Here is a 14,941-nt window from a genome sequence, read left to right on the forward strand (position 1 = left end):
TTGCTTAACGGATATTTTACTTCCTCTGCTTTCACCCTGTGAACAAACCTTGTAATATTGCTTTCTTGTCGCGGCTAGTAATCAGGCGCACGAGAATCAAAGTACAGATTTTGACTTCTATTTAGACCCTAGCTACGCTTATTGTGAACTTTTACCACTCAAAATTGTGGCCTGTAAAGGAGAAATAAGTGTACAGATCATGTTCTTCTGCTTTTCAAAGGCCACTTTTTTTTTTCTTTTTTTTTTTCAAAGGCCACTTGTTGGCACATACTTTTGAAGTAAGACGTGGTCAAAGGGCAATGTTGGCATCGTTCGAACAAATTTCCTGTGGAAACCGCGTGACCCAAGAAAGCGCATGGTCCCTTCAGATTATTTGGCGGCTGGAGACGAAGTAGGGCAATGACTTTCTCTTTATCAAGAGCCAATCCCAAACAAGAAATGTAAAAAAGGTGCCACAGGTAACCAAAAACTCACATTTCATCATGTTGAGTTTAACTCGCACGATCAGCAATTTTGAAAACATAGTAGCTACAATCTCAAGTGCTTCTGGAGCATACTCCATGTTGAAGTAGGCCAATGCCGTTGAAAATAGTGAAGTCATCCAAGAAGGCATACATGAGATCATTCGTATATTTCATAGAACATGGTATATTTCATAGAACATGGTAGTGACAATGCAGTGGAAAGTGGAAGGGGCCTTACACAGCCCAGAAGGGATCTTCCTATAGTAATACATTCCTCACTAGTTGGCAAATGCAGAGCTGGCCTTCTTCTACTGTCTCAACCTGTTATGGTGACAAATGCAGTCCTGAGCTGGTCTTCTTCTACAATCTCAACCCAGTTACTGCCAATACAACTGTCTACGAAAGAGTAGAAAGCATGACCATCAACATCCTCTACTACCTGATCCATGAAGTGGGAATTCATCCTTCACTATGGCTTTTTTGAGCTTGCAATAGTTGTGAGACACTTTTATCTTGTTTGTTTTCCTTTTCGGCACAATCACAATCACAATCGGGGAAAGCCTTTTGTTTGTTTTCCTTTTGGGCACAATCACAATCGGGGAAAGCTATTCAGAATGCTCCAAAGGAGCAGTGAGCCCTGCAGATTCCATTTTCTCCAATTTCTTCTTGACAGACTTCACATAGTTGGGGTTTATTTTATAGCCTTGCCAAAGGAGCAGTGAGCTCTGCAGATTCCATCTTCTTCAATTTCTCCTTGACAGCTTTCACACAGTTGGGGTTTATTTTATAGCCTTGCCATTGTACAAGGCGGTCAGGCATCTGGCCATAGTGTCATGTAATGTACCCCAATGGACACAAGCACTCCAACCAAATCTTTGTAGCTCCAAGGAAAGGTATCCTTGAAACAACGTGACTGCATCAATATCCTCTTGGTGCTCCCACATCTATGAGCCTATTAGGAAAGGTCCGGGGTTCTTTTAGCATATGTGTGTACATTGAGGTATGCTTGCAATGCTTGCTCAAACATATGCCATGCCTCCTGCCTATCATGCTCCTTTCGTAAGTTCCCTTGCATGCTCTAGTCCCGCTGTAGCATCGTTGGGTTTCCTTAACCTATCTTTGTATTGCAAAGGATATGGCTAATAGTAGATCTTTTCACTCCTCTCTTGCAACATAATGTAAGCATTAGTGTTGTGCATACTTTCTACCTCATCTTGTTTCGTTTGAACCCTCACTATCTTCTCTTTTTTTTTTTGGGTGAAACCAGTAACTATATTATTAACATGAAATCAATGTACATGACATTAGACTCCAAAAGAGAGCCTAATGGAAGAACTCAAAAACAGTCAGAAAACACTTCAAGGCTGGTAGCATCCAAGTCCCTCGCAGCATAACTATCATATAAAGATTGCTTGAGGGACATTCTGAAGAAAGCATATGCTTGAGGAAACTGTTGTCCCATCCTAGAATGCAATCTCTGTGTCCAAATAGTCCATAGTACCCAAAAACGAGCCCAGTGAAAGAAAAGGAGGAATGGAGACATCTGAGATGAGGAGCATCCAAACACCCAGAAGAGTTTCCCGAATCTGATAGATGGAAACTGAAGCCGCAGCAAATGAGAGACATGAGTGATCAATATCTGAGATTGCGGGAAAGACCATAACAAATGGGGAACTGTCTCACGGTGATGAGAGCAACGGGGGCAGGAAGGGGAAGCAATGCGACGTGCTGCCAATTTCACCCCAATGGAAAAAGCTCCCACTATACATCTCCAAAAGAAAAGCCTCTGTTTCAATGGCAATTTAGCTTTCCAAATTTTCTTGAGTTGTGATTGCCACCAAGATAAAGGCCTATCCAAAATCCAAAGAGTGTTGGCATGCTTATCAATCCATGGCGGTGGAAGAAGAAATCTGTAGACCATCGAGGAGGCCAGATTGTGCATTGAAAGTGAACAGGTAGCGGGAGATAAGGAAGTCAGATTCTAGTCCAGTAATCTGTCCTGTACAAACAGTGGAGGAACAGGAACAAATGACTGCAACATAGTTGTAAGTATTCTCCAAATGGGCCTATGATGCAGACCCAAGGGGAATGTCCTGCAAGCTTGTGGAAATGAAAGCACATAACCATGTTGATCCACAACATCTCCGACAAATCTTATGCCCAATTTCATAAGATTATATGCTTTAATAGGAGCCGTAAAGCAAGAGACGATTCAAACACCTTGCTCCAATGGATGCTTTCCAAGCGAAGAGAATTACCATGATGGGAAGAAGCACCTGACCATTTAGCATAAGAGAGAATTCTCTTCCAATCATGAATAAAAGCAGTAGAAACAGAACAACCAGGAATTTTTCCCTGAAATGTGGTCATGACTTCTTCCAAGTGATCTGTAATCCAATGCCCATATGCATGGGACGTCATGTTTCCACACATAGCTGCTAGCATAATAGCCCATGGCTGTTTTTGCTGAAAAAAATCAGCAATCATAGTGCTCTTTCTTGCCAACATATGAAACTGAAGATTGAGAATATTCAGTCCCCCATGAGTCTTAGGAGAACAAACAGACTGCATGGGAAGTAGTCGCAAAGCCTTTTTATGAGATTTGCTTTTCCAAAATATCTCCATAGCCTGGGACATATAGGAAGCCAAATGCTTAAAAGACCAGGGAAGAAGAGGCAGATAAAATTGCACATATGCCATAATGATAGACTGTACGAACATGTAGAGGCCAAGTGGACAAATGCCAGTATTCCAGCTTCTTGTTTATCTTTTGAAGCACCCATTTGAGCTGTTGTTGAGGGGTGATATTCCAGCCAATGGGATACCCTAAATGCCTCACAATAGTATGGGAAGAGATAATGTGGCCTGGCCAGAGAAGTGTATGCCAATCAGCTTCTTTCAATGCTAGAAGATTTGATTTCTGAAAGTTAATATGCAGTCCAGCAGCTATGCCAAAATCATTCAGAGTATGCATCAAATGAGAGAGATCATTTTGAGAATTCCTGGGCATGAAATATGAATCATCAGCATATGCCTGTGCAAGAAACGGCTGTGCCCCTGGAATTTGCAAGCCATGAAGCTGCCCTATATCTGCAAGATGGTCCATATGCAACAATAACGGATGAGTAGCAATGGCATACAGTAGCGAACTAAGAGGGCATCCCTGTCTGACTGAGCGGGTCATAGTCCATGTTCTTGACAACCCACCACCAAGCAAACATTGCACGGTGGCATGAGAATAGAACCAGTAAATAATATGGACCAGCCGAGGGCCAAATCCCAATTTATGCATAGTCTGAGAAAGAAAATCCCAATGGACAGTATCAAATGCTTTCGCAATGTCCACTTGCAGAATGAGAACATCTTGTTTAGAATATTTGGCATACTCAATTGCAAGCAAAGCATTGGAGATATTGTCAGTAATCTATCTTCTGGGAACAAACCCATACTGCCTGGGATGAAGTCCTGCTTGCAAGATAAATCGAACCCTGAGGACAATCATTTTGGCAATGAGTTTGTAAATGACTGGCATAAGAGATATGGGCCGCCAATCAGCCATTGTCTCACACAACCTTTTTTTGGGGATCAATTTGACAAGGCCATGTTTACAAGAAGGAGGAAGAGATTGTTCTGCCCAAGCATGATTGATCATAAGAAGCAGAGTGTTCTTGAGTTCACCCCAGAATGCATGGAAAAATTCAACAGTCAATCCATCCCAACCAGGAGAGCTGCCTTTACGTAAATGACTCAAAGCATCATCCAGTTCGTTAAGTATAAAGGGCTGCTCCAATGCATGAGCCTGTTCCGGAGACAATATAGGCTGAACATGCATAAGAAATTGAGACCTAGCTGCATTAACTTGCATTGAATGATCAGGCTGAGGAGAAAAGAGATGCTGGAAATGACTAGAGCATTGCGATTCCAATTCTGATTTGGAGGTGGTCCAGGTGCCATCATCTTGCTTGATCCTGCAAATATCCTCCTTTCGCCTATCCGCATGCAGGCTTTTAAAGAAGGCTTTGGAGGAGCAACCCTTATCCAAAAGGGGTTTCATGCGAGCTCGGATTTCCCACTTCTTTAATTTGCAAAGATCATTTTGATGGATGATATGAATGGCATAAGCACAAGAATCCTGTTCAGAGGAGGTGAGCTGCCTATAAGAGCTGATTACATCCATTTGTTGCTTGTGAGATTGAGCCCATTTCAGCTTAAGCCTGAGGTTTCCCATGTAATTCCATCCATAATCTTGAATAACAGCCTGCAAACGATGGGCAAAACTGATCCAAGCGAAATCCATGTCCTCCTGAGCATGTGAGAGGAGGGGACGGCGGACAGCCACTTTCACCATGTTCTGAAATTGTTGATGAAGCAAATAAGCACTATTAACATGGAGTAGGCGACGACCAAAAAAAGGCATATCACTGTCAAATGTGCTATAGATAATGTCAAGCATACTGGAAAGTGATCAGATAGCAAGAGAGAATGATCAACCCATAGTGCACATGTGAAACTAGCATACTGCTGAGCATGCAACAAATACCATCTGTCAAGTCAAGCCCAGTAATGAGTAAAGGCAATGTGATGGTATGTATAGCCCATATCTCTATCCCTTGTTGAGAGCCATAAATCTTCTGCATGCAAGAAAGAAAGCATATCCTCCCAATGTCGAAGCTCAGTGGGGATCATGTGAGAACGATGAGTGGTGTTGTCTTGGATGGCAGGCGAGTTATTAAAGTCTCCACACAAAAAGGCATTAGACAGCCATGGATATTGTTTGAGGGAGGCCCACATTCGAGCTCTTGTCGCAGAAGTTTGAGAGGCATAGACAGATGCTATTTCATAAAGATCAGCATGATAGATGCATCTGATCACCATCCAGCGACCCTGGGGGTCATTGTAAGCAACCGTGGGCTGCATATCATGTTTCACCAGCATGCATGTAGAGAGAGTGTATCCCAACTTATTGACTCACATGGGGTTTTACAGACAGATCCTGATGATCTCTTGCACATAGCTTCAGATTTCTATGTTGCCCTTCTTATTGCTGATCCTGAGACATGGGATAGAGAGGATGCTAGATAGGTTATTTGGCAGAGCATCCCTTTATTGGTGAAACCTGATATGCATGTTTTGCTTGATGCACCTTTCACCAACACAGAGTTCAGGATTGCACTTTCAGCCCTTCACATGGGCAAGTGCTCAAGTTCGGATGGCCTTACCTCCTCTTTTTTCATTGCATTTTGGGATATGATTGGAGACTACATTACTTCAGCCCTGCAAGGCCTTTGGGACTCTGGTGAGATGCCCGGGTCACTTACAGAAGGTCTCATCCACCTTATCCCGAAAGGAGGTTGCAGAATTCTAGTGTCCCAATGGAGGCCTATCACACTCCTGGGGACTTGTTACAAGATTCTGGCCAAGGCAATCAACCTCTGATTGCAGCCCCTTCTCCCAGATCTTATGCATGACACTCAGATAGGATTTGTGCATGGCAGAAGCATTTTTTATAACATTTTCTCTTTCTGGGAAGCTTCAGAGTGGGCCATGCAAAGTGGCTAGAATCTAGCCATTCTACTTTTGGATTTTGAGAAAGCTTATGACAGAGTAGATTGGGGTTTTTTGGAGGGCACCCTTCTACGTTTTGGCTTTACTGATGCTTGGATCAGAGGTGTTTCCTCCTTGTACAGATCAGCCCACAGCCAGGTACTTATCGGTGGGGTAAGGGGTGAGAGATTTCAGATTTCGAGATCAGTCCGTCAGGGATGCCCCCTTGCTTCTTTCCTTTTTTTGTTCGTGGCCGAAGCTATGAGTATCTATATTTGATCTCAAGCTGACATATTTGGGCTGAGACTTCCCATTAGAAGGGAAGAGGAGTTACTTGACAGTGAGTTGGCAGATGACACTACAGTTTACTTGGATGCCACTCCAATGCTGTCCTGAAGGAAGAGAGCGTCTGTGGATTTATTTTGCTTGGCGGCGGGGGCGCAGATAAATTGGCATAAATGCAATGGCTTTTGGATCAGTGATGAGGACACTCCAGTTTGGGGGCTTGACATAGAATTTACTTGGGTTTAGAGGGGTGTGCCTGTCAGATATTTGGGCTGCCAGGTCGGCTTGGGTATTTCTACCACGCAGCAGTTTGCTCCCGTGTTGGAGAGCATCAGGAGGAAGCTCCTTTTTTGGAGCTCAGCCAAGCAGGATCTTGCCTCTAGAGTTGTGGTGGTCAACCAGGTCCTCCTGGCCACGGCCTGGTTTGTTTGTTCTTGTTGGTGCTATTCTAGGGACTGCATCACTCAGCTCAGGAGACCGATCAGAAATTTTCTTTGGAGTGGGCTTGATGGCACAACAGATACCTTAGCCAGGGTGGCTTGGGAGACCCTCATCCTCCCCACACAGGAAGGGGTCTCAATATTATTGATCCAGATTTGTAGTGCAGAGATTTACTTTGCAAGATGGTGGTGCAAGGACTTATGCCACCGTGGAAGGCCTTTCTTATTAGCAACATTCAGAGATGCACACCTTCTTCAGGAGGAGACTGGATGAGCAGTATTAGGTGGATCTTCACCACAGCACACCTCAGATCACCTTCGTCCCCTCTCATGGTTGCCATTCTGAAAGCATGGGGTAGTTTTAGGAGCACTCTTCGGAGGATTCCTCCTTCCTCTCGTGAAGAGATTGATAGGCAACCCATCATGTGGAATGACAGTATTTTAGATGATCATGGCAGACCACTTGGTGCCTCACTCTACATGCAGTGGTCTAGATGGGAGAGGGGACCTGCATCATCTTTGGGGTCTTGGAAAGCTTTCCGAAGGCTTCCAGAGGAGACCAAGTCTCAGTTGACAGGACATCTCAGGGGGAGTGCAGGGAGGATCTTACAGATTGAGGCAGCCCTTCCAGAGCAATGGGTAGACACAGATGATATGCCACTCACTTGCTCCACTTGGGTAGGTACTTTTAGGAGAGGCGGTGTTCCGCTTCAGGTTTTGGCCTTTCGAGATGCACAGGAGGATGCTTTGGTTTTTATTGTGCAGGATGGTGGCAGATTGCTCAGATCCACAGAGGACATCTTGCTTGAGTCTGCTTTTCAGCCTATCAGGGTTGTAGGTCTTTAGTGCAGGGATCAGATTCAGAGTGGTTCCTCGACCTAGACCCCCGGCTTCTCTCGACCGGGTCTTGGAGGCTTTGGCTTTACGGGGGAGTTCCCATTAGGTATTTGCAGTGGGACCCTGGAGAGTGGGAGTGGATTGATGCAGGGCATCGAGAGAAGAGCATCCCCTTCTTTCGTTACACGGTCAATAATGCCAGGAGATTTCAGCTCAGTGGTAGAGGTTGGAGACCTTCCAGAGTTCCTCATTGGGAGACATTTGATATCGCTGCGGATCTGCAGAGGTGCTTCTGGAGGAGACTCTGGAAATCCCACAGGAATAGAAAGATCACTCTTTTATTTGGGCTTTCTATCCATGGTGGGATTGCAGTGGACCTTTGGAGATCCAGGTTCGGAGCCGACCCTACTTGCCCTCGTTGCCTCTCTACTTCGGAGACTATTCAGCATTGTTTATGGGACTGCAGACAAGCGAGGATGATTTTTTTTTTTCCAAGAAAAAGACTTCTATTAAGTAAGAGAAAAAATCCGTGAGAGCAAGCTCAAAGCGGAATACATCATGAAATCATAAGGATAAATAAAAAACCCCCTCAGAGTGAGGTGGAAAACAACCAAGGCTGAGGCTGAAAGTGCCACCTCAACCCTGTAGTAGTCTCAGAGAAGAAAGGAGAATCCTTCCATTCCCTGAAGAAAGAAGCCCTCCTAGCTGAGGCTGCACGGGAGTCTCCGTGCATACCCGTCCATACGGCCATCAAAGTATGTACGGTGTCTGTTCAGATTTCTGTTCAGATACTAGCCAATGTGTGAGAGGGATGTTCAGATCAAAGTATGTACGGTGTCTGTTCAGATGTCTGTTCAGATACTAGCCAATGTGTGCGAGGGATGAACCTGAGTACCCTCCAAAGCCTCTGTGCATCTGGCTCTCGAGATATGCCAGGATGCTATGCTCGCTAGAATCTCCCAAGAAGTATCCACAGAGGCATGTACAGCTGTAAAAGGAAGGTGTGGTACCACATCCAATGAACAGGACTCAGTCCGATGACGTCGAACCGAAATGGCTCGAGAGGAGTCAACTCTCTCATAGAAAACATGAGGTCCTGTAAGAGAAAGCCAAGCCACTGAGCCCCATGTCATAAAAAATGCGGAGTGGGCAAAGTGACTGAAAATCTTGGCTACCCCCATCCAAATCATCCTCGCCTGTCTGCAATCCCATAAGCAATGCTGAATAGTCTCCGAAGCATAAAGGCATCGAGGGCAAGTAGGGTCGGCTCCGAACCTGGACCTCCAAAGGTTCACTGCAATCCCACCATGGATAGAAAGCCAAAAGAAGATAGTGATCTTTCTATTCCTGCGGGATTTCCAGAGTCTCCTCCAGAAGCACCTCTACAGATCCGCAGTGATATCAAAAGTCTCCCAATGAGGAACTCTGGAAGGTCTCCAACCTCTACTACTGAGCTGATATCTCCTAGCGTTACTGACCGTGTAACGAAAGAAGGGGATGCTCTTCTCTCGATGCCCTGCGTCAATCCACTCCCACTCTTCGGGGTCCCACTGCAAATACCTGATGGGAACTCCCCCATAGAGCCAGAGCCTCCAAGACCCGGTGGAGAGTAGCTGGGGGTCTGGGTCTAGGAACCACTCTGAATCTGATCCCTGCACCAAAAGACCTACAACCCTGATATGCTGAAAAGCAGACTCAAGCAAGATGTCCTCTGTGGACCTGAGCAATCTACCACCATCCTGGACACTAAAAACCAAAGCATCCTCCTGTGCATCTCGAAAGGCCAAAACCTGAAGCGGAATAGTGCCTCTCGAAAAAGTACCTGCCCAAGTGGAGGAAGTGAGTGGCATATCATCTGTGTCTACCCAAACCTCTGGAAAGGCTGCCTCAATCTGCAAAATCCTCCCTGCACTCCCTCTGAGATGTCCTGTCAACCTTGATTTGGTCTCCTCTGGAAGCCTGCAGAAAGCTTTCCAAGACCCCATAGAAAATGCAGATCCCCTCTCCCACCTGGACCACTGCATGTAGAGTGAGGCACCAAGTGGTCTGCCATGATCATCTAAAATACTGTCATTCCACATGACGGGTTGCCTATCAATCTCTTCCCGAGAGGAAGGAGGAATCCTCCAAAGAGTGCTTCTGAAACTGGCCCAAGCTTTCAGAATGGCAACCATGAGAGGGGCCGAAGGTGATCTGAGGTGTGCTGTGGTGAAGATCCACCTAACACTGCTCATCCAGTCTCCTCCTGAAGAAGGTGTGCACCTCTGTATGCTGCTGATAAGAGAGTCCTTCCACGGTTCCTGCCCTGGCATAAGTCCCCGCACCACCATCTTGCAAAGTAAAGCTCTGCACTGTAAATCTGGATCAATAATATTGAGACCCCCTTCCTGTCTAGGGAGGATGAGGGTCTCCCAAGCCACCCTGGCTAAGGCATCTGCTGTGCCATCAAGCCCACTCCAGAGAAAGTTTCTGATCGGTCTTCTGAGCTGAATGATGCAGTCCCTAGAACGGCACCAGCATGAACAAACAAACCAGGCCGTGGCCAAGAGGATCTGGTTGACCACCACAACTCTAGAGGCAAGATCCAGCTTGGCTGAGCTCCAAAAAAGAAGCTTCCTTCTGATGCTCTCCAAAACGGGAGCAAACTGCTGTGTAGTAGAAATATCCAAGCCGACCTGGCAGCCCAAATACCTGATAGGCTCGCCCCTCTGAACCCAAGTGAATCCTATGTCAAGCCCCCAAACTGGAGTGTCCTCATCACTGATCCAAGCGCCATTGGATTTATGCCAATTTATCTGCGCCCCTGCCGCCAAGCAAAATAAGTCCAATGCTGTCCTGAAAGAAGTGAGCGTCTGTGGAGTGGCATCCAAGTAAACTGTTGTGTCATCTGCCAACTCACTGTCAAGTAGCTCCTCTTCCCCTCTGATGGGAAGTCTTAGCCCAAAGATGTCAGCTTGAGATCTAACATAGATACTCATAGCCTCGGCCACGAACAAAAAAAGGAAAGGAGCAAGGGGGCATCCCTGACGGACTGATCTCGAAATCTGAAATCTCTCACCCCTTACCCCACCAATAAGTACCTGGCTGTGGGCTGATCTGTACAAAGAGGAAACACCTCTGATCCAAGCATCAGTAAAGCCAAAGCGTAGAAGGGTGCCCTCCACAAAACCCCAATCTACTCTGTCATAAGCTTTCTCAAAATCCAAAAGTAGAATGGCAAGATTCTGGCCACTCTGCATGGCCCACTCTGAAGCTTCCCAGAAAAAAAAAATGTTATAAGAAATGCTTCTGCCATGCACAAATCCCGTCTAAGTGTCATGAATAAGATCAGGGAGAAGTGGCTGCAATCGGAGGCTGATAGCCTTGGCCAGAATCTTGTAACAAGTCCCCAAAAGTGTGATAGGCCTCCACTGGGACACTAAATTTCTTCAACCTCCTTTTGGGATAAGGTGGATGAGACCCTCTGTAAGCGACCCAGGCATCTCGCCAGAGTCCCAAATGGTTTGCAGGGCTGAAGTAATATAGTCTCCAATCATTTCCCAAAATGCAATGAAAAGAGACGGAGTGAGGCCATCTGAACCTGGGCACTTGCCCTTGTGAAGGGCTGAAAGTGCAGTCCTGAACTCTATGTTGGTGAAAGGTGCATCGAGTAGAACATGCATACCCGGATTCACCAACACAGGGATGCTCTGCCAAATAGCCTGTCTAGCATCCTCTCTATCATGTGTCTCAGGATCAGCAGTAAGAAGAGTGGCATAGAAATCTGAAGCTATGCGTAAGACATCATCAAGCTTTGTCTGTAAAACCCCATGTGAGTCAATAAGCTGGGATACACTCTCTCTACTATGTCTAGGGCCAAGAGTAGAGAAAAAGTGTTTATTGACTCTACCACCCATCTGAATCCAGAAGGACTCCCGTGCATGAAAGGCATACTCTGCTCTCTGATCAAGCAATAACTGCTGATGAGCCCTTGCTGCAGCAAGGCGCTCCTGAATCCGAGCATTTGAAGGCCGTTTCTGCTCTTCCCTCTGCAAAGCTGCCAACTGCTGGCGAACACCAATCTCACGTCTGAGAATATCTTGTCTCCTGGTACAAGCAACTGAGCGGTAGAAGTCGCTAATACCAAAAAGGGCAGCGGCTACATGTGATGGATATGGCTGCCCACCCTGGACATGAGAAACCCATATCTGCAGGGCTGCCTCTGTAAGGTCCTCCTCTGTGTAAAAGGCATCTGGAATCCTGATGCTGGCAGACCGGCCTCTCAAGTGAGGCTCTGAGATAGCTAACACAACAGGAAAGTGGTCTGAAGTGGAAACCCCAGCAGCAATGCATACCGATCCACCTCTGTCTAGTGCCCAGTCATCTACATAGAATCTGTCAATGCGTGCATGAATAGGCATCTGCTGCCTCCTGTTGGACCAAGAGAACAGGAGGGACTGTGGCTGAATAAGAAATGCATCGTCCAACCAAGTATCTCTACCACAATAGTGAAAAAGGAAGGCATCCCAAGCTACTCTCTCCAAAGAGTGAAGTCCTTCTCTACCCCCTTTTTTGTCTGACGGTAACTCGACCATGTTAAAGTCCCCTCCAATCACCCATGAATCCACAATGGGGGCCCAGGAGAGCAAAGTCTTCCACATAAGGACACGTTCCCCTCTAATGTTGGAGGCATATAGGTTAAGGAAACCAACCTTACGCCCTCCAATCAAAAGAATAATCCACTGAGCTCTAGAGGGAATAATGACTCTGTGTCCAACAACTAAGGGGAGAACCGAGTGCGAAACTGAAATAGAAGTGCCCCCCCTGGTGCCCAATGCAGGCGACCAAAAAGTATGGCCAAAAAGCAACTTGCCTGACTTGGCACAATCTCTAGAATCTAGCTTGTGCTCTTGAATAAATAAGATATCAATGGAATCCCCAGTAACACCTGGATGAAGCTGATCCTAGATCACAGCTGTCTACGGCGGCGATGTGGGATGCCACCTAGGCCCTGTATGTTCCAACTAATAATCCTCATCGACGGGATGATGTAGAGTGTAACACCTTACCCGACCTAGTGGCGGAAACAAATCCCTCAACAAGGGAAGACCTCCTGCTCGAGGAGGGAGGGATGGAACCAAGTGGCAGAAAATCAACAGGGGAAAGAACCCTGCCACCTGAAGAAGAAGCCCTGTCAATAGGGAAAGCCAATCACTGGATCCCCAAAAGTAGCAGGCACAAACTCCTCCTCTGGGAAATCTGAACCATCTGCCAGGGCTGAAAACGAGTTCCTTTGAAGCAAGCCAGACACCGGAGTGCGAAGGATCCCTTCTGAGGGAAGAGGATCAATAGTGTAAACCATCCCCTTCCCCCTATCCAAGGAAGGAAGTGAGGACTGCTCTCTATCCTGTGTCTGCCTAGGCGCGGAGACCTCCACTGCCTCAAGAAGAGCGTCTGGCACTGCTGGATCTAGGAAAGAAGCTGCAACCGGGGAGGAGGTCGAAGCTTCAGTGTCTCGGACTGTGCAAGGTGAGACTGGAGGGACAGCTCGAGGTGAAGCAGAGTCCACTAATGTACCCTCGTGAACTGAAGGAGGGATCTGCACACGTGCCGAAACCCACTGGAGAGCGTCACGTGCCCCTGAGGTTGGTGGGGGTCGAGGAGCAGGTGATGGACCTGTACCACCCCCTTGTCGAGGCTGAGGAGCAAGTGCTGGACCTGTACCACCACCATCCTGAGGAGGACCGCCATGCGAAGGTCGAGGAGCAGGTGCTGGACCTGTACCACCCCTCTGTCGAGGCCGAGGAGCAAGTGTTGGACCTATACCAACCCCCTGTCCCCCCTGTCGAGACCATGGGGCGGTAACTGTACCAGAGGGCTTCTTGGGCCTTTTCTTCTTCCTAAGGCAATCGGTGGCAAAGTGTCCAATGGTCCTGCATATCCTGCACTGGTCCTGTCTACCTGAAATCTCTACTCTCTGGCGAAAAAAGGAACCATCCGGGCACTGGATCATAACATGATCCATCTTGAGGTTAGGATCCTTACAAAGGACCCTAACTATAGGTATCCCATCAGCCTTGGTTGCCTCTGCTGCAGTCAATGGCAACCCAGGGAGGGGTGGGATCTCAGCAATTGCTCCAAAATGCTCCCCAATAATAGAAAGAAGTCGATGGTAAACCTGGGGAAGCCCGGGGAATCTGATGAAGAGCGAAAAGATTTCCTTATCTGCCTCCACTGGGTCGAAACCAATATGAAAGGCTTCAAAGAAGATCTTCCTGTGTCCCAGGTGTAAAAACTCAACCTTGAGCACAGTGCTCGCAGCCTGTGGAGTGTCAAAAACAACCTGGAAAAAACCTCGTCCCAGAAGACGAACATTAACAATCATGGAGTGAGGTCTAGGGGGAGAGCCGCAAGCATCTAGTCTCTGGCTTGGGATCTGGAGGGGTGAGACCCGAAGATGCGTGCTAGCAACGTGGTAGAGCATTCAATCTCTACATCCTTCTTGAGCTGCTGCAACTCGTCTTTAGAAAAGGTAATAGTTTTCGCGGCCGATGGAGGTGGAGTAGGATTGGCTGACGGAGTATCCATCGCCAATCGAGGTGAGGAGGCCGACTCTAACAATTTGGAGGCTCCTTCCGCTCCAAAAAAAGCTGCGGGAGAAAAGGGGGGTAGAAAATAGGGAAAGGAGGTGAGGAGGGAGCGGGGGGAAGGGACGAGGAGGGGAGGGGTAAAGGGGAGAGGGCGAGGATGATTTGGATGGGGGTAGCCAAGATTTCAGTCACCTTGCCCACTCCCCATTCTTTATGACATGGGGCTCAGTGGCTTGGCTTTCTCTTACAGGGCCTCAGGTATTCTATGAGAGACTTGACTCCTCTCGGGCCATTTTGGTTCGATGTCATCAAATTGAGTCCTGTTCGTTGGATGTGGTACCACACCTTCCTTTTACAGATGTACATGTCTTGGTGGATACTTCTTGGGAGATTTTAGCGAGCATAGCATCCTAGCATATCTGGAGGGCCAGATGTACAGAGGCTATGGAGGGTACTCAGGTTCATCCCTCGCACACTTTGGCTAGTATCTGGACAAATAGCGTACATACTTTGATGGCCATATGGATGAGGATATAGGGAGACTCCCGTGCAGCCTCAGCTAGGAGGGCTTCTTTCTTCAGGGAATGGAAGGACTCTCCTTTCTTCTCTGAGACTCCTACAGGGTTGAGGTGGAACTTTCAGCCTCAGCCTTGGTTGTTTTCCACCTCACTTTGAGGGGGTTTTATTTATCCTCATGATTTCATGATGTTGTATTTTCGCTCAGAGCTTGCTCTAGCGAGTTTCTTTCTTTCTTAATAGAAGTCTCTTTTTTGGGGGAAAAAAAAAAGTATCAGACTCTTCC

General features: G+C 47.0%; 1 protein-coding gene across 1 annotated transcript in view; it reads left to right on the plus strand.

The window, feature by feature from the left end:
* The window catches only part of LOC147886231 (uncharacterized), a 352,191-nt gene that overhangs the window by 192 nt on the left and 337,058 nt on the right, over positions 1 to 14,941 (plus strand). The gene's annotated exons all lie outside the window — the stretch shown is intronic.

The sequence above is a fragment of the Dipteris shenzhenensis genome, chromosome 24 (genome assembly GCF_047967505.1).
Source record: "Dipteris shenzhenensis isolate YYH24624 ecotype China chromosome 24, Dip_SZ_1.0, whole genome shotgun sequence".
Taxonomy (NCBI): domain Eukaryota; kingdom Viridiplantae; phylum Streptophyta; class Polypodiopsida; order Gleicheniales; family Dipteridaceae; genus Dipteris; species Dipteris shenzhenensis.